The sequence below is a fragment of the Rhinatrema bivittatum genome, chromosome 11, assembly GCF_901001135.1.
Source record: "Rhinatrema bivittatum chromosome 11, aRhiBiv1.1, whole genome shotgun sequence".
Lineage (NCBI taxonomy): Eukaryota > Metazoa > Chordata > Amphibia > Gymnophiona > Rhinatrematidae > Rhinatrema > Rhinatrema bivittatum.
Window position 1 is genome coordinate 27,653,323 of NC_042625.1, and position 27,738 is coordinate 27,681,060.

General features: G+C 43.8%; 1 protein-coding gene and 1 long non-coding RNA gene across 3 annotated transcripts in view; one reads left to right on the forward strand and one right to left on the reverse strand.

Annotated features, from left to right (window-relative positions):
* WSCD2 (WSC domain containing 2) overlaps positions 1-27,738 on the forward strand; it is a 386,410-nt gene that overhangs the window by 338,268 nt on the left and 20,404 nt on the right. The gene's annotated exons all lie outside the window — the stretch shown is intronic.
* The window catches only part of LOC115073165, a 423,208-nt gene that overhangs the window by 292,890 nt on the left and 102,580 nt on the right, over positions 1-27,738 (reverse strand). The window lies entirely within an intron of this gene.

Here is a 27,738-nt window from a genome sequence, read left to right on the forward strand (position 1 = left end):
TATAATGTAACTTCAAACATGCCTTAAAAAGGTGGCGAGGGCAGGCTGGATAGCTCAGGGGATGAGCACAGGGTTACAGGACTTTTCACTGAGTCAAATCCAGCCCAGGCAAGGGGTGACCAAAAGTCACTGCCATCAGAAGGACATCAGTGGTCTCCATCCTGTGCCCAGGAGACTGATGCCTATGATGTTAAGAAACCACTGCTGAATTTGGCATTAACTGGTATCACGGGTTAATAGATTCAGCCGAGATCAGAGGTAGCACAGGCATAGAAACTGAACTGCCCTCTCACTATTAGGGGTGGTTCCTCCAAAACAGGGTCAAGGCCTACTGGCAGTGCAATGTAAGGAATTTAGCACTGCCTCTTCCTGTAGATAATGGAGCACTTTCATATACATCCTATATTTATTTATTTTATTTAACCGTTTTCTATACCGACCTTCGTGAATAAATTCAAATCAAATCGGTTTACATGTAACAAGGGGTAGAACTTAATCAACCATTTAACAAGAGGCGAAAGTTACATATAAGAAGGAGGTAGTAACTTGGGGGGACAGCCCAAGGCACGTCGGGCTGTCCCCCCAACGTTGAAAACTGTTGATGTGCATCCTTATATGTGTGTATATGGGTGCATGCAAATTTGCTACAGTTATTTATAACCTGCGTGCACAAGATATGCGCAGGTTATAAAATACGAGCACATGTCCACATCACAAGCCGGGCAAGTTCAGACTTCTCCAGAAAAGTAGTGGCACTTATCCGGATAAGTTTCAATTTATGTGGCTAAGTAACGGCACTTAGCCGGATAAGTCTGAACAGCGTTACTTGTCTGGTTAAGTAGCACTTTTCCAATTTATCCTGGTATGTAAGATAGCTAGAAATTTTAAAAAATAAATAAATAAATAAGTAATGCCGTTGGTCTGGATAAGTTCACGTTTGTCCATCTAAGTAGCGGCAAAGGCGCTACTTAGCCGGATAAACCAGAACGTAGCCAGATAAGTGTGCACAAATGATATGCCTGCGTATTTGTACTTTGAATTTCAAGGAGATATGTGAATGGATTTTATTTGTGTTATTATGACAAAGTCAGCTTTTACACGCGTAAAGGAATTTTATAACATGCATGCGGCAATGAAATAACCAGTTTTACCAATTAGTGTACCCGTTCGCCCAGTCCCTCTGCAACTCGTGAAGACCCTCCTGGCTTTTCAGCCAGAAATCCCATTCCACCCAGACCCCCCGATACCCAGTCATTTTTCACTGTAAGATGTTTATGATCACTTACACCAGATATTGAGCAGCAGTAAATATACACAAGTTAAAGACTTCCGTGCGTCACTTTGGCAGGTTGTAAAATAGCAACCTATGTGCATAAATGTTGGCCCCTCCACAGAACACCCCGGCCTACCCCTTTTTTAGATGCGTAGATTTACTCGTGTCCCTGATTTACTCGCATATGCTAAAGTTTTTAAAATAGCATGTACTTCCATATATGCTACTTTACGTGCACATGTGCTATATTTTTATGTGCACATCTTTTGAAAATTCACCTAGCAGTGTTATCAGTCTGGCACCTTCCAAAACAAAAAAAGAAAAACTCAAGTTCATTAGTAAAATCTTTTCAAATAATTGCATTAAAATTCTTTTAAAAAACGTATTAGTTTGATTTATTTTCTACATTTTCAAACGTCAGTCGCTATGAACTATTTGCCACTGTGGATGCTATCATGTCTGCTTGCTGTTGTTGCGCATCCCAGCCGCGTGGGTGATGTGACCGGGCCTGCTCACCTTGCGCTGCCATCCACTAGCTCCGGTCTTGCTGCCAGCTCCCGGCGTCCCCAACGCTCACCGCGACCCTCTCTGGCTTCTTCCACGCTGCAGGCCTCACAGCGGAGCTGCCATCGGGGCTCCGCTTCTTCGGCCGCCTCGGCCCCGTCCCTAGGCGCGCACGTGGCCGACGTCATTCCCTTTAAAGGGACCAGCGCGGGAAACTGACTCAGCCGCCGCCCAGTGACGTCACATGAACTTCCTATAAATAGCGAGGCCCTATCCCCAGGACCTCGCCTTGGCAATTGGGTCGACACCATGGTGTTCTAGTTTGCCTTATCAGTGTTCCAGAATTTCCTTGTTCCAGCGTCTCCTAGTTCCAGCGATCCTGCGCCCTGTGTTCCTTCCTGTGTCCTTACTCAGGTAGTGCCTTCTTGGACTGATCTCTGGAACTGACCACTGCCTGCCTGACTACTCTCTTCGTCTGCTGCCTGGAACTGACCCTTGCTTGCCTTGACTATGCTCGGTCTGACCTTGGTATTGATCCCTGCTTTGGCTGACCACTTCTGGCCTGGCTTTGACCCTTGCACTTCACTCTGACACTCTCTTCTGGCCTTCTGTGACTACCAGACTATTCTGCTGGGATTCTATCCGTGGCCTTCATCCGACCAGACCCACAGGCGCTGCCTGTCTCGCCCGAAGGGCCTTCCTGAACTGTTACCTCCCTGAGGACTCTGGAGCTTCCAGTTCGGGTCTGGTCTATCCTCTCTGCATCAGCTGCACACCCTTGCTCGTGGTGGGCACACCCCTCCGCTACCTCTTCGGGAGACCACCTGAGGCCCACCTAATTCCAGGTGGTCCGGATACTCAAGGGCTCAACCTGTGGAAACCCCAGACTGTTATTGGTGAAGCTCCAGCTTGCCTCTGTCTCCTTGTGTGCTCCACCTCCTGGTGGCAGGCGCTCTCTGGGTCTGACCAGAGGGCCGTACCAATCCTGACCCAGGCCAAGGGTTCACCTCCAGCGCAACAGCTGTTGTGTACAGTGACAACAGCAACTCCAAGGAATAGTGCACCCATGTTCCCAATGTGATGTCACATGACAGGTCAGCTGACCTATGCATTCCTAGCCACCGATGCCACCTAATGGCAAAAAATCTGCACCACCCACTAAATCAAAAAGGCTAACAGAAACAAGAAATTAAAAGTTAAAAACAGAGGTGGGCAACTGAACATTATTCTATTGAATGGGGAAGTGTGCCAGAATCATTTTGGCAGCAGTGTAAATGTAATTTCTACTTTGTTGACTGGAGCTGAAATCCTCAAGAACAAGAGTTTTCCAACTGACGGAGGACCTCATGCTTTGAAAGGGGGTAACCCTTTTGATTTACAGGATAGCTGGGCTTCTGTGTTCAGAATGTTACATCTGGATGTATCATAAAAATGTTGAGCCGATTGCTTTTGGCCATAAATTCTCTTTGCACTTGATTACATTTTTACACAATAGACTTTCTGTGTCCTACAAGAAGGGTGCTATTTTCATACATAGAAACTGGACTAGGCCTTGCAGTTACTCAGGAGCCATGACTGCACCTTTCTCAAGCATTATAAGGATACGTTTTGATGGTAGTTGATTACTGCAGTTTGTAACTTGCTGTCCTGAGCCAGATTCCCATTTAAAAGATGTCAAATGTTTAAACTGCTTTCCTTAATCTGATGTTTGTTTAAAGGAAGGTGTGATTTTTTTTTTCAATTGGTTTTAACTCTTCCTGCTTGCTGTACCAGCCCCTACAGCTAGTTTGAATTAATTAAAACTAGATGAAAACAATAATCACAAAAAGTAACCATTTTGTCATGAAAACTATCCAAAATTTAAGATAAATTCTAGTAAATTTGGGAAAAGAATGCAAAGCTAGTAGTTCACTGATAATCTTTCACCCAAAATGTACAGAAATGTATTACCCTTCATCAACAATTGATCATGTGATATTAAAAATATAAACATTTTTTCACTATAAATTGAAGCCCAAGATCCAGAATAAACATCAAGAAAAACATTGTTACATAAATTAAAACAAATTTATTATAGCTAACTAGTGGAAGCAATGAAGAGTAGCTAATTACGGAGAGCACCAATGAGAGGAAATACGTTCAGTCTGTGCACAGCTAGAAATCATCCACACTGAAAGTATTTTTTCCAGTTTGGTGCTGCCTGATGAACTTATTAGCTATAATGTTAAGGTTCATGTAGATGTCCATGTCCATGTAGATGTAGAACTTAATGTCCATGTAGATGTAGAACTGTCTTATCATTCAGCCTGGCTTACCCCATGCTTGACCCTAGATGCGTCTTTATTCTCCGAAGGCATGGGAATGACCTTGCTGATATACATGACAACTCAGGAAGGCTGATTTTTATCTGTTTTGTCTGCTCTGGTAGTAACTGTTGCAGATGTTTCCTTTTGTGTACAAATTGATATGATCAACTGCATCCTGAATAGATGAAAGTTTAACTTTCTGCTCCCTTGCGATATCCAACAGCATATCATGATGAAGCTGTAATCGAGAAGCATCCATGTCAGTTACATTAAATCCGCCAACTGATATGCTATCGATCTCTCCACTGGCAAACGTTTCACTGTTGCTTATTTATTGGCACACATCTGAGGAAAAGCGAATGTGTAGACTGCTGCTATTATCAATCACATCATAACGGTTGAGGCTTACACCCAGCATCAATGTCTCATGGAGGTTTTCTGTGCCTAGGAAGGGTAGGACTTTTGCTGTCAAGGCTATCTTTGATCAGAACTCTTCAACGTTGTTCCTCAATTGCATTGTAGACTTCTTGATGGATGCCAAAAAAAATTCTGTTTGATGGATTTGCAGGGAAATTTTTTTTAAGTGCTATATTTAGCCTGTCCAAAGACCAGTTGGAACACAAAAACAAAACCAAACATCTGTGAGCTTCATGCTTATCCATCTGCTTTTACCCCAACTTCTCGTCGCCCCTTAGTTGATACCCTTCAAAGAACTCAGACAGCTATCTATAATTAAGAGCAATTGATTATAAGGAAGCTGCTTTAACAGTTTATCTTCTGGGGCAAAATTGCTTCAGATGCATGTTCTTCTCTCCCCTTTCAAAGATTTTAAACCAGCCGAGACGCATGGATGAACTTCTGACAAAAATTGATAAGGTCAGCTATTTCATTAAAAAAAAAATGTCTACGCATATTAACATTTCCTGATACATCTTACACCACTACGTTTACAGCATGGACTACACAGTGCATATAGAGTGTTCTTGGTTTTTCTTCCTTCACAAGAGCCTGCAGTCCACTAATGCATCCATCTACGTTTGAGGCACTAGCCACAGCACCTACCAAGAGGAAGATTAAAGTGGCAGAGTACATCTTTCGAAATAGCAAAAAAGAGTTCTAGCATCAGTTTCATAAAAGCCTAAGAAGAATTCCTGCATAGACATTCTCTGTAGTAATTTGAACGCAAAATGCAACCTGCCTCTTTGTGCTAATATCTGTAGTCTCATCCACAGTTGTACTGTATCTTCTTCTCTTGTTAATGTACATAGAACATCATGAGCCACAACGGAAGGTGAAATCCATTTGTAATTTATATGATTCAACTATGATCTCACCTGGGAACCATCATCAGCATGAAAAAGCAATTGCTGACTAAGGTTTGACCCTTCTTCAATGTGATCATGAACTGTAAGACCGTGACAGGCAAGGTACTTTACAGAGTATAAAATTGTCAGCAGTGCCTTTCTAGCTTCTTGCATTTGCTTCTGTTTGCCTTCGGAGCAAGTGACATGCACAAATACCCCACCTTTAACAGCAGCAGAAGCCTGAACAGCTGCATGGTGAATATTTGAATTTTGATGACTCTGAAGACTGTCTTCATAAAAGCTTCTTAGGCATCCCTGTCTCTTGAGCATTTTTGGAAGAGGAGCATTCATTTCAATGGCTGTGCAACAGATGCTGCAAGATGCATTGCTTATTTTATAGGACATCCGCTCTAACTGGTAGATTTTAAAATGGCCTTGCGGGCGCCCATAAACACACATATCTCGCTGTGCGCAAAGATACGCGCTATTTTAGAATGTATATGCGTAGGTTTCAAAATACTCTTCATGCACATATGTCTGCAGCCTTTACACACATATTGAGAGAGAGAGAGAGAGACTCTTTATAGGGCTCAGCCTGACACTCAATATATGCACCACTGTAAGGGGGCACTTTAATTCGGGGTGAGTTTTCTTTGGGGGGGGGCGGTGTTACAAATCATTCAGAGGTATTCACTGTAAAATAGACATCATTAAAGAATTTTAGTTCTTATAAGTGATGAAAAGGAGTTGATTTGTACAATGCAGCTAGCAGAGACTGCAGTGTACAAATCAACTCCTCTTATTAGAATTGTTAGCCTCTCTCTCTGTCCCCCCTGATGTTCACCAGACTCCTATACCTACTGTCGTGTGCGTAACATACACGTGCTGGCTGAGGAAAATCAGGGGTTACGTGTATCAGTGCTTGCCTCGCCGCTGGAACACCCTGCCTCTTTTCTGGACGAATGTATACACATCCTTCCTGCTATTTACGTAGCCATTTTTGCGCACACAAGGCTTTTAAAGTCTACCTCATAGTTTCTCTTCCAAGTGTCCTTTCCTGGTAATCTGGTGACTTGAGCAGGCCCGGCGCCACCGGGTGTGCAAACCGTACAATTGCACAGGGCGGCACACCCGGTGGATCGGCATCGGGAGCAGGGAGAAGCCCATGCTGCTGCCGGTGGACCTGATCCCATTGGCGACGGAAGAAAAGGAGGCTACAGTGGAGGAAGCCCTTTTGCAGCTCCTCCTCCAGTGCTGCCCCGTGGTATTGAACACTCGCGGTGCTACAACTTCCTGTATTCTCGCGAGGTGAGAATACAGGAAATGCTAGCACCATGAGTGTTGAATTACTGTGGTGCCAGCACAGGAAGAGGAGCCAGAAGGGCTGCTGTCAACAAAAAAGAAGGTAAAGGCTGGAAGCAGCAGCAGAGGATTGAATGTATGTGTGTGTGTGAGTGAATAGGAGGCTGCGTGTGTGTGTGTGTGTGTGTGTGTGTGTGTGTGTGTGTGTGTGTGTGTGTGAATGGGAGCCTGCCTGGTATGGGTATGTATGTGTGTCAGTGAATGGGAGCCTGCCTGGTATGGGTATGTGTGTGTGTGAGTGAATGGGAGCCTGCCTGGGATGGGTGTGTATGTGTGTGTGAGTGAATGGGAGCCTGCCTGGGATGGGTGTGTATGTGTGTGTGAGTGAATGGGAGCCTGCCTGGGATGGGTGTGTATGTGTGTGTGAGTGAATGGGAGCCTGCCTGGGATGGGTGTGTATGTGTGTGTGAGTGAATGGGAGCCTGCCTGGGATGGGTGTGTATGTGTGTGTGTGTGAATGGGAGCCTGCCTGGGTTGCATATGTGTTTGTGTGTATATGAATGGGAGCCTGCCTGTGGTGGGTGGATGTATGCGTGTGTGCACAATCATGCTTGGGAGCCTTTCTGGGATGAGGTGTGTGTGTGTGTGTGTGTGTAAATGTGGCCTGTCTGGGTTGTGTGCATGTAAATATGAGCTTAGCGGGGGGGGGGGGGGGGGGGGGGTGAGTGAGAGGGAGAAAATGGGGGGTGCAGGTGGATTCCAACCTGCCAGCAGCTGAAATGAAGCCCGAGGGCCTGGGGCTGCTGGTAAATCCCAATCAAAGAAAAGCTGGAGACACCTGCGGGTTTGTCTGAGAAGGAACGTTTGTGAGTAGGAGCTTGTGTATGTGTGTATATAAGAGAGGAGAAAGTTTGTGCATCCCACTCCCACTACTCTACGACAATCCCAGGTGACTGGAAATCAAAAGTTCCCAAGTATGGAGAGCGTGAATTTATAAAATCCTTTTTAGTTTTATTTTTCAGATGCTTTTTGCTGTGTCTGATGTTTTGAAATATTTTATTGGTGTTTGGGACATTTAAAAATATATTTGTTTTTAATTATTTGATCTTTTATTCATCAGCTTTTTAAAATAATATTATTAGTATGTTTATAGTACTTTGATTATGTATTTATTTCATTTATTGATTTTATTGTTTGATGTTTGAGGAATGGCAATGGTTCTGTTTTTTCATTGTTGCACTGCATAGAGTGAGTGTCTGGCTTTTTGCGGTTTCCAGTTCAGTTTTTGTCTACACGTTTGTATTTCTACTTTATGGTTGCTCTATTCTGTATTTGATGAGGGTAGATTTATGTTCTGCATGTGTGACTGAGATGAGGCATTCTCCTAATAGGAAGTATATTAATGTTTTACTCCCGACCACACATCCTACTCTCACATCGATTATTTTTTTAGTAGACAAGCAGTTGCAAAATAGAATTCTAGGTGCAGGAATTGAAGCAATAACATGGTCTGATCATGCACCAGTATGGGTGGATCTTTCTTCCTACAAAATGGACTATGGCTTGCGCTATTGGCGCCTTAATGAAAGCCTGCTAGAAGATGCAAAGCTTTTGTTACTTTCTAAATAACTGCTTAGTGGAATATTTCCAATTTCAGAATGACCCTGACACTTCTCCCGCGGTGACCTGGGCGTGCTCTAAAGCAGTGATTCGGGGACTATTTATCTCCTGAGCGGTCCATTGTAAAAAGAAAAAAAAGAGCAAAGATGGGTGCAATTATATAATGAGATCAGGCAACTCTCTCACACTCCATGCAGACACTGTCTGCCTCTATATTTAAGAGATTGACTGCCACACGAATAGAGTTGCAATCTCTAGATGATAGCCTGGTTGTTCATAGACTTAATTTGCTTCAACAGGCATATTTTGAGGGCAGAAATAGGGCGAGCCGATACCTGGCTCGATGCCTGAAAGCCCTGCAGGTGCAGAGTTCCATTGCCAAAATTAAAAACCCCCAGAGAAAGATGGTCACCCAGTTCACAGATATTCGCCAGTGCTTTACCTGATTTTATACCACACTTTGGGGCAGATTTTCAAAGGCTACGCACCCCTCCATTTTCTCTCTCTCTCTCACTCCCCCCACCCACCCAGATAAGCCAAATCTATGCCCGCGCATAAGTTTTAAAATCTGCCCCTTTATAGGGCCAACCATATGATTACTGCAGAAGCTACTGACCAATACCTGGCCTCCGTGACATTACCAGCTCTCTCTCCGGAGCAGCAAAACTACCTAGATAGCCCTATCACTACCCCTGGGGTTTTACAAGTTATTAAATCACTGAAGTGGGGGAAGTCTCCGGGACTGGATGGGTTTTCCAGTAAATATTAAAAACAGTTCTCCCATATTTTAGTGACCCGTTTAACAGCTTTGTTTAACTCACTTAGGGCCTCATTTTCTAAAGTATCGCAGGCCTGCAATACTTTAGAAAATCGCGCTAATGGGGGGGCGGGGGGGTCGACACAGGGGGGGGGGCGGTCCTGAGCTACCCGGCAGCGATCGCTGCTGGTTTCGCACCCAATAGCGCCACCATAGAAGGTGTAGCTATTGGGCGCGAAATAGGACGTGAAAAGGCACCTGCCTTTTCGCCGTCCGCGGTGTCGCCCTGACTCCTCCTCTTCCGGGGCCGACTCCGCCCTGATTTAGGTAGCGCAGGCGTGCGCTACCTTTGCAAGCTATCGCAGGCTTGTGCTAACAGCGCAAGCCTGCAATAGCTTTAGAAAATGAGGCCCTTAGAGAGGGAGGATCTTTGGGGCTTCATTCTAATGTAGCTGGAATATCTGTCATTGCTAAGCCAGGTAGAGATCCCACATTGTGCGGGTCCTACCACCTGATCTCCCTAATAAATTTAGATCTATAGATCTTAGCTAACGTTTTGGCTGAACACTTAAGCAAGCTTCTCCCAGACCTAGTGCACCATGATCAGGCGGGCTTTATTCCAAACCGATCTGCTGCAGATAATGTGCACAGGATTGTGGATTTACTTTGGTGGGTCTGCAAAAAGCATATTCCTAGCATATTATTGTCGATCGATGCAGAAAAGGCATTCGACATGATGCACTGGCCTTTTCTGCTCTGGACGCTTGAGAAGATGCGTTTTGGCTCTGGCTTTTTGCAGTGGCTACAGAAACTGTATGAGACCCCGAAAGTGCGGGTAAAGGTTAATGGGGGTTATGGGGATAGCTTTCCTATTGAGCGAGGAACCAGACAGGGCTGCCCTCTCTCCCCTTTGCTTTTCATGCTTTTTCTAGAGTCCTTCACTACCCAGATTAGAGGCTCCGATAGAGTTAGGGGAGTCGAACTGGGCACTTTACAACTTAAATTTTTGCTCTTTGCTGATGATATACTTTTCACCCTTACTGACCCCCATACTTCATTAGAAGCCATAACAGCTGAACTAACTCAATTTAGCACAGTATCGAACTTGAAGGTGCATTTTGAAAAATCCGAAATTTTTAATATTAAATTAGATGGGTCTACTGTGAAAACTCTGCATTTCTGCATGTCCCTTCCGGTGGTCCATGGGATCCTTAAAGTATTTGGGGGGGTCCATATTGGTGTCTGAAGGGACAATCTCTTTTCTTTAAATTGTGGTCCCCTGCTGAAATCTATTGATAGTGATTTGAGAAAATGGGATAGGGAACACTTCTCTTGGTTAGGCGAATAGCAATAACCAAAATGAATATCCTCCCTAGCCTTCTCTATTTATTCTTCGCTTCCTTTATACTTTTCCCCTGCCATACTCCGATCCCTACAGAAGAAAGTTTTTGATTTCATATGGAGGAGGCCGCCTAGGGTCTCGCGTATCAGCCTAGGGGGAGGGATGGATTGGGAGTCCCCAACCTTAATTGGTACTTTGTGGTTTCTCAACTGCATGCCCTCCTTCACTTCCATAATCCCAACCTACCAAAGCCTTGGGTATTAATTGAACAATCTCTGATTGGGGCGATGCCTCTTTCTGCCTTACCGTGGCAACCAACATGTACTTGGCAGGCCCTTCAAAACACTCTTCTAGCCCTTCAGACAACTTTGAGGGTTTGGTTCCCTTGGAAAAGCAAGCTAGTGGGCAATAGCTCTTATTTTTACCTTTCCCACCTTTGTCATAATGCTTCTTTTCCGGTGGGCTTTCCTGTTAAAGCATTTGAAGTCTGGAAAAGACTAGGGATAACTCTTTTGCCAAGGAAAACTCATGTCGCTAGCTTCTCTTTCCGATAAGTATCACGCAGAGTCCCTGAATTTTTTTGGAGTATGCCCAAATCCAACATTTTCTTTCCTCTCTTCAAAAATTGTCCACTCTGCAGCAGGGCAGATCCATGTTTGAAACCTACTGTACCCAGGTGGGAGCTTTGAAGGGTGTGGTATCAAAGGTTTATGGTATTCTTAATAGGCACACCTTTGACAAGTTTGTTTTCATGATGGCATGGGAAACGGGAACTAATATGAGTAACGAAGAGTGGGATGATATTTTTATTCGAGCTAGTAAATGTTCAATCTCTGCCAGTCTTCAAGAGAATTGTTTTAAACTTTTATATAGTTGGCACCTCACACCCGCTAGGCTTCATCATATATACCCTCTGGTGTCTGATCGCCTCTGGAGGAATTGCAGGTATACTGGCACTTAATTTCACATTTGGTGGCAATGTCCCCAAATTATACCTTTTTGGCGACATATTGCTGATTGGACCTCCCAGGTTGCAAAGGTGGGAGATGTTTATGATGCAAACATTGCTTTACTTGGGAAGGCAGTAGATTATGCTGCTACCCATCAACAATGTTTTTTTGGCAGCAGATTTTTATTGCAGCTCAGTGTGAGGTGGCACCATTTTGGAGACAGCCTGAGATACCTTCGTTTCAGCTCGTTCTTAATCGTTTATTCAAGCAACAGCAGTTAGTACATCTCACAGCATTATGCCTCAACCGTTTGAAAGTCTACCAGAGAACCTGGGAGCCCCTGACTACCTGGCATAAATCACAAGGCCTGTGAGCTCAAGTATTTTTCCTCTAAAGGCTGGCACCATGGGCGCTTCTGCTTACTGAGATCTAATGTTAACGAATACATGGCTGAATGTACTCTTGGCATGTTACATTGGGAATGATAAGTGCACGGGAAGGAGGGGTGGGGGTGGAATTCTATGTGAATATAACGAATGTGATGCTTGAGTCATTTGAAGTACTGTGTTTCTGTTAACTGTGTTGCCATTCATTAATAAAATTCAAATTGAAAAAAAGAAAAAACAGCAGTGCACCTCCTGAGCTGCTTCAAAGACAACACAAGTCTGACTGATGTATCTGAGAGCCTGGGAGCTTGCTGATGCAACTTGGTAGCTTGAGAGGGGGAGGAGAAATTGCCCCCCACCCAATCAGGAAATCCAAGAGAAAGCTTGAGTCCTGCTGCCCCCCCATCCCAGATGTTTAAACCTGTGGACAGCAGCATCAGGCGCCATCACTCAGTGGGAATATATGTTCCTATCTCCAAAACAGTCGGAGGGTGCAAATATTTTTCATGTTTTGTTGTTGTTTTTTTAATTTTCAGTTTTGTGTGTCATATTTTTATCTTTTGTTGCGTGTTAGTACTTAATCGGCAGTAGGGTGGGATGGCTGTAAATGAAATAATAAAAAAAAGAATGTTGTGCATTTTTCTGTTTCGTTTGCAAAACAAAACAAAAAAGACAATAGTATCATCAGGTAATTATAAGGGGTATGTTTCCCTTTGAAATGAACAGCAATAATATAATTAAACAGAGGTCTAATATATAATTTACATATATTCCCACAACAATGGTTCAAATAACTATTACAATCACATTTATTATATTTACTACATTTATTATTCAACAATATACAAAATCAGAATAAACTTTGAGGTGCACCCCAAATAATAAAATATTGTATATTACATATCACAACATCTCATTATAAAATCCATCCATTCATCAAACCAACACACACAATACCCATACACCTATACACTCACACATTACTTAAAACATCACCATCGCCTTTTACAATACAATATCCTTCTTATGTATCACTTATGAGTCACTACGTAGGAAAGGTTATTATACAAAAAGGACATGATAACAGGGTTAATATATATTACAACATATTGTAAAAATCTCATGAGTGATACATAAGAAGGATATGTATTGTAAAAAGCGATGGTGATGTTTTAAGTAATGTATGAGTGTATGGGTATGTGTGTGTTGGTTTGATGAATGGATGGATTTTATACAATATTTTATTATTTGGGGTGCACCTCAGAAAGTTTATTCTGATTTTGTATATTGCTGAATAATAAATGTAGTAAATATAATAAATGTGATTGTAATAGTTATTTGAACCATTGTTGTGGGAATATATGTAAATTATTTATTAGACCTCTGTTTATGTATATTTTTACATCCGGTAGCATGGCAATGCAAACCTTTCATGATTGACCACCCAGTAATTAAGTTTCATGTGACCAGTGGCGCATGCCACCATTCTGGAGAAACACAGATTACTGGCATTATGATTGATAAAGCAGCTCCCTCGGACTTCAGAAACGTTTAAGTTGGTTGAGAGGAGATGGGGGGGGGGGGGGGGGGGGGGAGCCTGTGGTGACGATGGAGGCAGAGCTAGTGGTTATAGGGAGTTATAAACTATCACAAGAAAAGCAACACAAAGGATGGTGACACAGATTTATCCAGGCAGAAGTTTTCGCGAGCAAGAGTCCATCTCATCAGGGGCGCGACAGTGCATACTGCGGACTAACACAGTTACCCCCCGCTGGAACTTTCATGTCAGCCAAGATCTTCAAATAAAATCCTGCCTGGACTTTTGATAACTTTATTTCCTGTCAGGAGCGTGCTAGCCACTGTGGGAATGCAGTGCATGGAGCATAATCAGTGCTGTCGCCCCCATGCCTCTCTGCGAATAGTCCTGGTAAAAGACATGTATGCCACAGGGAGAGATTTAAAAAGCAGGAGAGAGAGACCCAGAGTGCTGCTGTATGGCACTGATTATACGGGCAAGATTTCTATAGTATCACAGCAGCCAGGAATCCCTGAATGCAGGGACACCCCCCCCCCCCAAAAGAAATGTCCCTTCAATTCCAGTAAAAACTGGGGGTGGGGGGAAGAGAAATCTGCTTCAGTGCTACACAGGACCTAATATTAAAGAGTTATGGTTCTGTCAATAACTCGGGAATGCAGTCAGGCAGAAAAGCGGCTTTCAATGTGATTGGCTTTCAGGGGTGCGTTATTCATCTTTTCTCGTGATTGCTGCTTTAGGACAGAGGGAAAAGGAAGGCGAGGAGGAGGGACCGTAAATCGGGCCTGGAACTCTAGTGCAGAAGCAGAAAAACAGAAATACAGGGCATATTTCAAAACTGTCTGAAATCTCAGTGAAGCCTTGCTTTAGGGATATGCTGTTATGTCTACGAGTCAAGTAATGTATTAAGGTAGTCCAAAAAAAAGGTATCCACTGATATATTGTTTCTTTTTATTTGATAACCTTTATTTCTGTATATGACTATGGGCAGACACGTCTGTCATTTCTTCTAAGGCTACTGATGGCATTATAATAATCCATAAGACATCAGTGCTAAGTATGAGCACATGGGGAGCTCGCCCTGATCCTATAGAACAGTGCCCTGAGGAGCTCGGCTGCCATCCAGCCGCACCATGCTTCCACCACTCTCCAATCCTGCCCCGGTACTGCAGCCTCTGACCTCACCCCTCTTCTGCTGCTGGCGCAGTGGCGGTGGTACTGTGGGAGCAGCTGGACCAAGGTCCATGCCGTGATCACAGAGTGCTGGGGTAGAATTGCCAGCTAGAAGGGGAGAAGGGCCATTTGGCCACCTCCTCTTCCCCCCCTCCATATTCCATAATTCTGGTGCTACTGTGGATCTCGGGTCCCGTCCCAGCCGCTTCTTCCCTCCAGCCACACGGATTAGCGAGACTCGGCTGCCCACGGCTCCCCTGTGCAGACAGTGATGGTAGCAGCAGTGCCGATGGCCCCAGAGACCTGCCTGCCTGCCTGCCTGTTGGTTTTTCCAAGTGTGTATGTGTGTGGGGAGGGAGGGGGTCTTGGTCCCCTCGCTTCTGGGGTTCTAGCACCACTGGTCCAAAAAGGACAAAAGAAAGGAGCAAAATAAGTAGAATGACATTTTGGAGGCTTCCCAAGCAATGATGTTCTGCATTTATTTCACTATTGTGGATCCTCCTCTTTACAAATTGTGTTCTTTGTGAAACGCCAAGCCAAGGAAGAACACATTTTTAATGTCATGAAGAAGCTGCAGGCATAACAAGAAAGGCTGATTTTCTAATTTAGTGGCCTGGTTTTATTCGTGCATTAAGCCAAAAATGAAATATTATTATATATATTCTTATAAGACAATATTATATCCACTCCGATTCACTGATACATTTATAATAAAATAACAGTCTTGATGACTGACTGTACAGCGTGCCTTTAACTTTTTCCTAAAAGATAATTTGACTCGAGACATATTTGTGGCGGAACCTCGTTCCATAAGTCACAGCTGAAGTAGCTAAAGGCCTAACACTTCACCGATGTCGGATGCACACTTGACGATGAAGGAACAGCCAGTAGACCGTGCTGTGAAGAATGCAGTTCTCTTTTTGCTTCACACTGTATCAATCATGGATCCCAATATGCTGGTAACACCCCTATAAAAGCATTTAAAAATAAGATAAAATCTTGACATTAAGCCTGGCTGCTATTGGTAGTTAATAGAGCCAGCTCAAAATCGGGATAATGTGGTCTCCTCTTATTACATTTTACAAGATGCATAGTTGAACATCAAAGGCTTCATTTACAGTAACTAATTTCCTTTTTTGGTTTTCGCCTCCTTATTTCTCCAGAAATGTTTTGTTTTGTTTTTTTATGTTGGGTCTAACCATGCTCTTATTTTGATCTGTGAATTCTTCTGAAGTTTGATGATATGGGGCTTTATTCAATAAACAATTTTTCCTTATGGGGGATAAGGAAAGGCCCATGGTTTTTTTTTAAATTATTATTATTATTCACAATAAAAAAAATAAGAACTGAACCCCTGTGAGTGAATTTGGAAATAACAACCTTATCTGTAAAGAAAGGAAAGTTACTTAAAGATCTGGGATACCACGTTCCTGATTTTCACCAGAAAGGGTAACCTTAAAACATGCGTGAACGTGCTCATTTACGCACACTTATACGCATAAGTCTACCCAAGAACAAGTTCGCGTATCAAAAAATATGTGGCACGTATTTTAAACTTACACGCATAAGTGGCGACAAATATCTGGCTAAGTAGCGCTGTATAAGTCTTATCTGGCTATGTAAGAGAACAGGAAAAAGCTGCATGGGCAGATAAGGTAGACAGCTGGATAAGTCTTCAAATGCTAGTTAACTTATTGATCTGGCTATGCAGCACTTTTTAAGACTTATCCAGATAAGTATAAAATTATCCGGATAAGTGGCGGATATCTACTATGCGTGTGTATTCGTGTTGCTAATTTTAATCATTTACACGAGGCATTGTAATTTGCGCGTTTTCCTAAGCACTTGTTGGATTTTACTTGTGTAAATCATCCAATTTTATAACATGCATGCAGGAAGGACATTACCAGTTTTACTAGTTAGTCCACCAGTTTGCCAAGTCTATCTCTAGTCATCAAAGCCCCCCAGATCCCTTACCTAGAGACCCATAGTGAAATCGGCGCTAGTTGTCTACACTTATTTTTTTTAGCATACATGACAAAAGTAGATGCTTCTGCAGGATGCATTATGGGGACAGCATGCAAATGAGAAACACGTAGAAAATCCACGCAAAACAAATATCTGTGCAGAAATTGCGCTAAATTATGCGCTGAGGCCCTATGCAATAAACCAGGCATAAACCCGCATTAATGTGGTTACGCATTGTTGATTCTCAGCTGAAAGCCTTTAAGACAATAGGGAGTTAGTGATCTAGAAGTGGGACTGAAGGTGGTTAGAGCAATGTCTAACCCCTTCATGATTCATCACCAACCGCATGGGAGCTATAATGGCAGATGCCAGTGAATAGGGGAAATACAGAAGAGATTTGGAGGAGGCTACAAAAGCATTCAGCATTTCTGACATGTGCCTGTTCCTTCTCTGACCTCTCTTCTGGTTTCTGCCACTTAATTTTACGACCTCCGGACAGACGCTTAGACGTAAATCCTGCCCTGTCCGAGGCGCTAAAAACCCTGCACTAATACCATTTCGGCTCTCTGCATTGTCCATGAATAGCTAATTACCTCCTTTGCATGGCAATAGCATGGACTCACGCTAAACCAGCCGCGGCTATTTGAGTGGATTTATGCATGTGTGTTTTCTGTGCTAACCGTGTTATAACAAACATGCATAAGATTATTGCAGAAAAACTCACATAATACCATGTGCACAACCCTAGGCAGGTCTACTGCAGCTTATTACATCATACCCCTAGTCAGTGTTTGAATATAAAGGGGTAGATTTTTTTAAAAAGCGCAATCGCGTACTTTTGTTGGCGCACCAGGTGCAAACAAAAGTACGCTGGATTTTATAAGATACGCGCGTAGCCGTGCGTATCTTATAACATCCTGGATCGGCGCGCGCAAGGCTGCCGATTTTGGGCAGTCGGTGCGCGCCGAGCAGCCTGCCTCCATTCCCTCCGAGGCCACTCCGAAATTGGAGCGGCCTCGGAGGGAACTTTCTTTCGCCCTCCCTTCCCCTACCTACCCCCCCCCCCCTACCTTTATGCATGGATTTACGCCTCCCGGAGGGAGACATAAATCCATGCGTGCCGAGACCCGACCCGGGGGCGGTTCCGGAGGGCGTGGCCACGCCCCCGAATGCCCCGGGCCGAGGCCACGCCCCCAGGCCCACCCCCGAAACGCTGCATCCCGCCCCCAAAACGCCGTGTCGTTTGGTCCCGCCCCCGACACGCCCCCTAAAAAAAACCCCGGGACTTACGTGCGTCCCGGGGCTCTGCGCGCGCCAGCGACCTATGCAAAATAGGCGCGCCGGCGCACGAGGGCCCTGCTCGCGTAAATCCGGGCGGATTTACGCGAGCAGGGCTTTTAAAATCCGCCCGAAAGAGTTTTATTCTGGCTTACACCAGATAATTAGCAGGTGAAAATATGCGCAGAAAACAACCATACGTGCACTGCTTTTGCTAGTTATAAATAGCACTTTATGTGCCCACACATTTATTCGCACACCAGTACTTGTGTGTGTATGTGTGAGGTTTATAATCTAGCACTTCTGGTCCTGCATAGGAGGCTCATTAATACAAAGAGAAGCTTGAGAGCGGGTGCCAGTGGTGGAGCAGATTACAAATTGGTTGATTGATAGGAGCCAGGGTGTAATGGTTAATGGAAACTATTCTGAAGAGAGAACGGTCTTAAGTGGAGTGCCACAGAGATTGATTTTAGGACCAGTTCTGTTCTATATCTTAGTGAGTGACATTGCAGAAGGGATAGAAGGTGTTTGTCTATTTGCGGATGATACTAAGATCTGCAACAGAGTGGATACGCCTCAAGGAGTGGAGAGGATGAAAAGTCATTTAAGAGTGCTCGGAGAGTAGTTGAAGATTTGGCAGCTGAGATTCAAAAACAACACATATAGGATCAAAAATAATATTTATATGTAGTCAACTGGTATGATAAAGGGATGTGAACAGCCTACGTATTTAAAGGCAGTAGAACCCAAAGTGCAATCATATACCAGGCTGTGTCTCACTATCCTTGTGAAACTAGTGTGCTTTTCCTTTTTCCTATTCTTTTACTTTTACTGTTCTTGTGCAATTAAAGTGTTGGTACCATGACTCTCATAAAACAATTAGGGGTAGATTTTCAGATGTGCACGCGCATGTTATAAAATCGGGGGTCAGCGTGCGCAAGGGGGGGTGCACAATTGTACACCTTGCACGCGCCGAGCCGCTCTGCCTTCTCCTGTTCCCTCCCCCCCCCCACCTTTTTTTTTCTTTTGTTTTAAAATCTACTTCAGCCCTGGGGCTGGAGTAAGTTGCACACGCCAGCAGTTGGCCGGCGCACGATCCCCAGCTCAGCGGCAAATGGCCGCTGTGCCGGGAGCCTCTGACCCTGCCCCACCCTGCCCCTCCCCTTTTTGCAAGCCCTGGGACTTCCACGCATCCTGGAGCTATAGGCCCGGCACGCGTAACCTTTTTGAAAATCCGGCCCTTAGTGTCCCTAGCAAACTCTCTTAGCAAACCATGTTGCCCATATTAGATTACCAGCTCTTCTGTCTTATACTTTTAAAGTATCTTTATGAGTAACTTTGAACAGAAAAAGACTTAGCTTCAAACCTGAGGAGCTCCAACCAAGTCTGCGCTCCTTATACCATTGTATACCCTGGCCTCTACATATAAATATTATTTCTGATCCTGTATGCGTTGTTAAGTTACTGTTACTTGTGGATCAAGAGGTACCTGTGTCTTTTACAGTGTTAGCTGAGATTCAATGCCAAGAAGTGCAGAGTCCTGCATCTGGGGGGATTAATGTGCATGGACCAGGAGAGGGTCATTGAGGTGATAGTGTCTGCCGATCTGAAGGCAGCAAAGCAATATGACAAGGTGATAGCTAAAGCCAGAAGGATGCAGGGCTGCAGAGAGAGAGGAATAAACTGTAAGAAAAAGGAGGTGATAATCTCCTTGTACAGGTCCTTGGTGAGGCCTCACCTGGAGTACTGTGTTCAGTACTGGAGCCCGTATCTTGAAAGGGATAGACAGGACAGAGGTGGTCCAGAGAAGGCAACCAAAATGGTGTGGGGTCTGTATCAGAAGATTTACGAGGAGAGGCTGAAGGATCTGAATATGTACACCCTGGAAGAGAAGTAATACAGGGAGATAGGATACAGCCCTTTAAAAGTTTTACATCTTTTTCATTGAAAATGAAACTGTAGAATTAGGGGTCATGATATGAAACTCCAGGGTGGACTTCTCAGAACCAACTTAAGGAACTATTTCTTCACAGAGCGGGTAGTGGATGTCTGGAATGCCCTTCCGGAGGAGGTGGCGAGAACGAAAACAGTAAACAAATTCAAAAAGGCATGGGATAAACACTGTGGATCCCTAAAGACTACAGAGCGGAAGATAATACCCTTAACAGAAGGCACAGGGATTACTACCCTTAACCAATTAGCCTTGATGCTTGTGCTACAACTGCAACATTGCTCTCTGTTTTCACAGCAGGGGAAAAATGGGAATTGGATTCAGATGGCAGCCAATGCTGGGCCTGACTTTATGGTTCGGGGTACTGATACTTAGACATTAGGAATAAAGCACAGGTCTGCTTCTATGGCCAAGTCCAAAAGCAAAGCAGGTTCAAGCAGCATTTTCTGAATGATCAAGAAGGCTGCTCACCCCATAAAAATGTTTCTAGAAGTAATTTTGTTATGGGTTTGGCAGTTGCTTGGTTTTGATTGTTAATATTGCTATCCTTAACATAAGATTTGGGAGTAACCTGCCCTGAGTAGCAGTTATTACCCTTATCAGAAATATGGGGGTAACCTACATGGAGCAGCAGTGATTACATAAGAAACTTGCTGGCAGACTGAATGGACCATTTGGCCTTTCTCTATCATCATTATATTACTATAACGTGACAGTCACCTCTGGTCTAAAGTGCCTCCAGCATAGCCTCCTGCATCATGTTGCATCCCAGGAACTTGACTGAACTGCCTGCAGTTCCTGTGCCCCTTTTATAGGGCCTGCTGACTGGACTTCCTGTGACATATACAGGAGACATCACATCCTGTCTAGTATAAAGGAAAGCTCAGAATTACCTTCTAGTGCCTTTCCAACAGGTCTCCTGCTCGTTCTGCAGTGCTAGTTGCTACAGTAAGTTCCTGCCTTGTTCCTGGTTTGTTTCTATGTGTTCCTGCCTTGCCTTGTTCCAGTCTGCTCTATCTGTTCCATTGTATTTCGCCCCTTGGCCTGATTTCTCGTTGCCGTGACCTCAGCCTGGACCTTGACTTTGCTTTGTTCTCTGCCTGCCTTGACTTCAGCCTGGACTTTGACTCTGCCTTGTTCTCTGCCTGCCCTGACCTCAGTCTGGCCACCAACTACTTCTACCTTCCTCATACCTGGCCGGGAAAGCCTTGCCAGCCGCCAGAACCTGCAAGCTCAACCTAAGGGGGAGGTAGCTCGTCGAACAGAAGATCTAGTCTTCTGACATATCAGTTGGCGCCTGTTAAGGCCTATCTTGTGCTCATACAAGATAAGTTTATACAGTCTAACAGCAGCCCAAGAACTCACTACCCCCACTTCGTGACAGTTACTATGTACTATGATACTATCTGCTACATAGTGCACACAATTCTTAAAATTCGCCTTTTAACTGAGAAGACAGTCATTGTTGGTACATAATTTATTTGTCCTGCTAACTTAACCCTTGCCCTTTTCTCAGTAAAACAAATTCTAGCTAAGTTATCTGTGATATGATGCATCACTCTTGCAGGGTTAGTTGAGATCACTAAACTCATAGACATTATGCCGTCTATGCCATCTACAGAGTCCGTCATCTTACCCTTTGTTCTTTCTGGTTTGCACATATAATTATCAAGACGATGACAAAATCCCAAGTGATTGATCTTCAGCTGTTGAATTGCCGTCCTCTCTCCCAAGTCCCTCATTTAGCCCCCCAATGCAGAGATAGGAAAATTGCCACTAAGAATTTTTGGCCGAACAGAGTATATTTATTTAAACAGAGAATACCCAAAAGAGACATCAATATCCTTTCACTTTATTTACCTAATTTTATAAATTATAACAATGCATTTGTTAGAGATGAGGACCCTTGTGCTGTGGTGCAGTTGATACAGCTGGATAGGCAAGCCCGTACGGTCCACACCAACCACTGGTGGACGTTCCATGGCTGGGACGGGCTGGAGCTTCACCTATACTAACCATTGTTCCTGCAGGTTGAGCCCTTGGGTTTGGATGAACGGTAGGACTTAGGAAGGTCCCTGGGGTACTGGCAAGTCCAAGTCTGGGGGAAGATCGGGGCAGGCAGCAGACAGAAGAATCCAGTAGATGAAACAAAGTTGGGCAGGCAGCAGACACGCATGAATCAGGTCTAAAGCAAGGGTCAGGTCCAGGAGGAAAATAGGGGAGACCAAGGTCAAACCATGAAGTCAAGCCAAGGGAGACAGGGTGAGAAGGATGAAGACAGGAACAAGGAACAACATAGAAGAGAAGAGCTGGGCAGGAGAAACAGACTAGAACACAGGACCACTGAGGGAGGCAGGATGGAGAAGGTAAAGAGAAGGGTGACTAAAATGATAAAGGAGATGGAACAGCTCCCCTATGAGGAAAGGCTGAAGAGGTTAGGACTTTTCAGCTTTGAGAAGAGACGGCTGAGGGGGGATATGATAGAGATGTTTAAAATCATGAGAGGTCTAGAACGGGTAGGTGTGAATAGGTTATTTACTCTTTCGGATAATAGAAAGACTAGGGGGGCACTCCATGTAGTTAGCATGTGGCACATTTAAAACTAATCGAAGAAAGTTCTTTTTCACTCAACGCACAATTAAACTCTGAGGATGTGGATGTGGTTAGTGCAGTTAGTATAGCTGTGTTTAAAAAAGGATTGGATAAGTTCTTGGAGGAGAAGTCCATTACCTGCTATTAAGTTCACTTAGAGAATAGCCACTGCCATTAGCAATGGTAACATGGAATAGACTTAGTTTTTGGGTACTTGCCAGGTTCTTATGGCCTGGATTGGCCACTGTTGGAAACAGGATGCTGGGCTTGATAGACCCTTGGGTCTGAGCCAGTATGGCATGTTCTTATGTTCTTCTTTTAAACACAAGCAAGGAGAACACAGCAGACAGTGCAGGGAAAAGCAACACGCACCGAGGAGCAGAGGCAAGGGCTGCCAGGCTGAACGAGTTCAAATAGGCAGAGGCGGAAGGCATCATCCACAGGAGCCTCCTGCCGATTTCTGCCTCGGCGTGTATATTAATCGTCTACCTGAGCACGTGTGCTCCTAAGGCGTTCAGCGCCCGGTCTATGCTGTAGCACACATTCTGCCAGTAAGGAGGGAGCCGCTGGGTTCAATGGGTTCTAACAGCATTATATTTCCTTTAGGTATCTTAGCGTGCCGTATACTAAGCAACAATGATTAAGCTCTGCTCTTGCCTTCAGTGACAGTGTATGCGGTGGATTTGTCCAGTCCGTGTGTAAATAAAGGTGAACAAATAAAAGAGAAATACAAGGTGATACCTTTTTCTCGGACTAACTTAATAAATTTCCTGACAAGCTTTCAGGAACGAACACTCCCTCAGGTCCAAACAGAATGAACAGGTCAGAGCCTTTGGGGGGAACTTTCTCCTACGGCTCTGCCTTCCATCTTGGATAAAAATAATGCGGCAGCCGTGCAGTCTATTTCAATGACTTGCTCATTCTGTTTGGACCCAAGGAAGGGAGTGTTAACTCCTGAAAGTTAATCAAGAAATGTATTTAGTATAGGATTTTTAGATTATGATCATTTTTGCCTTTTGTATGTTGAACTTAATTGTGTAAATAGTTTAATATTTATTTCTGGAGTTTTGTAATTCTTTGCATTTAGTGTTTTTGTCATTGTAATTTAGATGTGGCTCGTTTGTAATCCGTTCTGAGCATGCACTTTGGATTTGTCTAAATAAATAAATGAGGTTATTTTGTTTGTTGACCTTTATAATCCATGCATTCAAGTGAACTAACCTGACTTCCACACCACTCTATCCCAATCTGACCTCTAGCTCCTGAACCCATATTAAATCTGTAATTTTTCTAGGATGGGTAATGAAAGGGCCCACAGCACCAACATGATTTTTAAAGCTCCGTAGAAGAGTGCAGGTGGAATTTAATGGGAGAATGGATTTGGGGAGCCATGCACAGTGTACCAATGCAAACTTGAGTGTACTTTCAAAGAGGAAAACAATGTCCTCTTAATCAGCCATGTCTGCTGTTCATCAGACTGCAGTACAGCGCCGTACGTGTCAAAAGCAAGCCTAGTACAGAACGTACAGAGAAAGTCTGCTTGCTGACGTTCTGTATTCTGCAGGAGGAGGACACACTGACAGGCAGCAAACGCCAAGCTGGAGTTTTTCAAGCTGCTGATGTCAGCAGATGGATGCTGCACAAGCTCGGAGCCTTGCATCAGCCAGTGGCTGTTCTTATGAGACAGCTCTCCTATTACCAGAGAGACACCAAGGGGGAGAGATTTAGGGTCCGGTCCAAAAGATGGAGCGCAGAAGTGCCGAGCCACATGTTTGCACAGTTTTAACAGAGTGCATCTTTTGCCTAAAGATTTCATTTCTGGCCCTTTCAGGGACAGCAAAAAAGCCATTTAAAAAAAAAAAAAAGACATGCAAACAAAAATGTATTTAAAGAAGAATAGAGCTATGAAAGCTTTTTGCACAATTCATAAATAAACTCTCAGATTTTTCCTCGCCTCAGTTCTTTGCACTCATGACTTTTTTGCCCTTTCTGGGGAAATGATGAGCATGGGGGTAAACCAGTACATTGAGGCAGTTACTCCCCTTAAAGCTTTTCATGGGATTACCACCCGTAACGCTTTTCATGGGATTACTACCCGTAACGCTTTTCATGCAACTGCAACATCGCCCTCTGCTTTAAAGGAGGAGGGTGGGGGTGGAAGGAAAGAGGACCCCTGACTTTTTTTTTACAGTCCGGGGCACTGATGCACAGACATTAAGGAAAAAACACAGGACTGCTTCCACGGCCAAGTCCATAAGCAAAGCACGTCAAGCAAAACTGACTGATACATGGGGGTAACCACACGACGTGGCAGATACTTACCATGGGACGCTTGCTGGGCAGAATGGAGGGACCATTGGCCCTTTTGTGCCATCATTTCTACGTTTGAGGGTGCAGAAAATGAAACTGTTTAGCAAAAAATGTGCTTGAGAGGTTGCACGTGATCTCTTTCACTATATACAATTGTGACAAGCTTTTGCGAGCTATGCACCCTTCATCAGGTCAGTGCAAAAAAAGATATTGCTTACAAGTTCCTTGTTAATCTTTATTTTTATATATCTAAGTGGACTAACAGGGCAACCACACTTTTTTTTTTTTTTTTTTACCTGGCTGCTTGCTTCTGCTCCTTTGGGCTTCCAGTTCAATCAAAATCATGGCTAGGATCCAGTTGATGAACCTTCCTTTCCAACCACCAAGGGAGTTCCCCCCTACCCTATTTTATATCACTCCCAACCTAACCTTGTCTAGTCCTTACAGTCACTGTCCTTCAGCCAGGGCTTCTAGAACCCTGCAATCACAGGGCCTACATCCAGCCACTAGGTGGCACCCTTCAGCCATAACTGACTTCCACCCCTGAGCTGCAAACATCACCTCTGCAGTATCCCCAGGACCCAGGGAGCAAAAGACCCAATTCAGGGATTGAACTGGGAGCCTTCTACATAGTACTGCACAAGGTCGCTACTGCTGCTGCTGTGCCTTGGGACTGGCTTCCCACTCACACTGCTCTATTCAAAACCATGCAAGCAAATGGACTTGCAGGCTTATTCCATTTTCTTTTTTTAGCCTGAAATCTGTCCCTAAATCTGAGTCTTGAAATACAGAAAGGCAATTGTTGGCTGCCCAAGCTCAATGCACACACTGGTATATCATTGTACAAGTTCCTACACCATTGGCTGAAAGTAACAAAATATCCCTCCATTACACAAACACACACTCTTGTGGCATCTGAAGTTGAATCCAGCTGCTGGTCCTTCTGTTCCAGTTGTGCCTTGCCTTTGTGTTAACTTGCGCTAATGGCTCTTTAAAATCAGTATTCTGTTCCATGACATTAATTTTATAGCATTCCTGGAGTGATTCCAAAGCAAAGTTTTTATGTGATATGATTACACAAGGTGAATTGTCCTGTATCTGTTTAATGAAACAGATACAATGCGTAATGATTCTTGGGGGAATTAAATACAGTTAAGCTATTAATCAGGCGTCAGCTCATCTAGGAGGACAAGGAGAGAGTGCAAATACCCGAAGCTTTCATGCATCATAAGATGTGTGTATAGTAGTGTTCCAAAAGAATCATAGCATATTTTACTGATGTTTCATTATCCTTTTTATTACCAGATTTTAATGTGAGGATCAATTAGTAAGGAACCACAGGGATCACTGAAAGATGTTTGTGCTTGAAATCCTTGTTAATACAGTATTCCTCCATAAAATTATATGTGGTTTGTTTTTACTGTTTGCAATAGATGGAGGGGGTACCTGGGACAGGGGAGGGGGTACCTGGGACAGGGGAGGGGGAGGGTCTACGAGAACCTCTTCTGGCAGACGGAACAGGGTGGGTGGCGGCCTCTTGGTAAGAAAATGGCAGAAAATGCCGGAACGATAGATGTGACATCTGAAATAAAGCTGCGCGTGTGGCCTTGAAGCTCCTCTGAATCATTATCTTCGTAATATTCTTACGCAGGATCTTTATGGGGCTGAATGGCACCTCAGGCAGTCAGAGGAGAAGGGGGGTCCCCCTTCCAATATTGTGGTCGGCTGCAGACAGGAGCCATGCCTGTGGCGTGGTCCTCCTGTCTTGCCCACCCCTTCCACCTGCCATGTTACAAAAGGGTATCCCAGTTTACTGCAGGACTGATGCAGCAGGGGTTCTCAACTGGGAGTCTGGGGTCCCCCAAGGGAGCCGCCTGATGCTCCTAGAGAACCTGCCAAATCTAACAGAACGATAGGTGGGTGTTTAGCTAATTTATATACAGAAAGAAATGACTTGTGTTGGGGTACGGGGCTGGTTGGGGAGGAAGGCCGAGGGATTTTTACAACAGAGGAGAAGGAGGGCAAAAAGGTTTTGTGAGCTACAGTTCTAGAACCCTGCACCGCACCGCATCCTTATAAAGGGGGAATTGTCAGTAAAAATAAATAAATACATAAAGCGTCAGGGCCAGCGGTGGCTTCCAACTGCAATGGGGAAAAGAAAGCAAGGCTCCTGTTCGGCGGCAAAAGAGACCAGGTCAGTGACCTGGCCAAAAATTGCCACTCCTATTAAAGGCATGGGAAAGCGGACACGTTTTGGAAAAAAAAGAAGCTGCAGGTAGACTTTTGGAAAAGGTGCTGAACGCCGTTTTTGAAGATTTTGTTCTTCCTCGTATTTTGGTGCAATGCGTTTTACATGCAGGATTCTACATTTTTCACGAGATGGGAATGAAGCTCTTTATCTTCCGCCATATTCTCTGTTTCTATGATAAATAACCGCAAAACAAGTCACATCAGCTATTTCAACCAAAGCAAACCTCCGTCACGTCTTGCCTCATTAAAATTTCACCAGGAACTAATCGGACAGCACAGTGGGCTCTACAGATGGTCTCTGCAGCCGTATAAGCATATTGCAAAGTCAGAAAAATACAATTAGATCATGGGGAAAAAATAGGCAGAAAGGCCTAGTAAAAAGCACAGCGCAAAAAAAAAAAAGTTCAGAATATTTATTTATTTATTTATTTACAAATCTTTATATACCGACTTTCCTCAAAAAGAAATCAAGACGGTTAACAGAGTAAAACGTCAATACAGATCTATACGATCATAGAGACGCACATTTTTGTCAATTAACATCAATAATAAAATACATCATACATTTATAATCTCTATAAAAGACATTTCTAAGTCTATTTAATACACATGTAGTACATCTTAAAACATAAAATATTACTAAAAAATCTAAAAATAGATTAATTTAACTTAAAAAACAATAACACTAAAATTCTATATAATCAATAAGAGAATCTAAGATGTTAAATAACTCAACTTGACTCTAAAAGAGCCTGTTCAAATAGCCAAGTCTTTATCAATTTCTTAAATTTCTGGATACAAGTTTCCGTTCTAATATCAACAGGAAGGGAATTCCAAATTTTAGGACCAGCCAAAGACAAAGTCCTATCTCTAACTGAATTCAAATGTGCCGCTTTTGGAGAAGGAACTGTAAGCAATGCTTTTCCCAGAGATCTTAA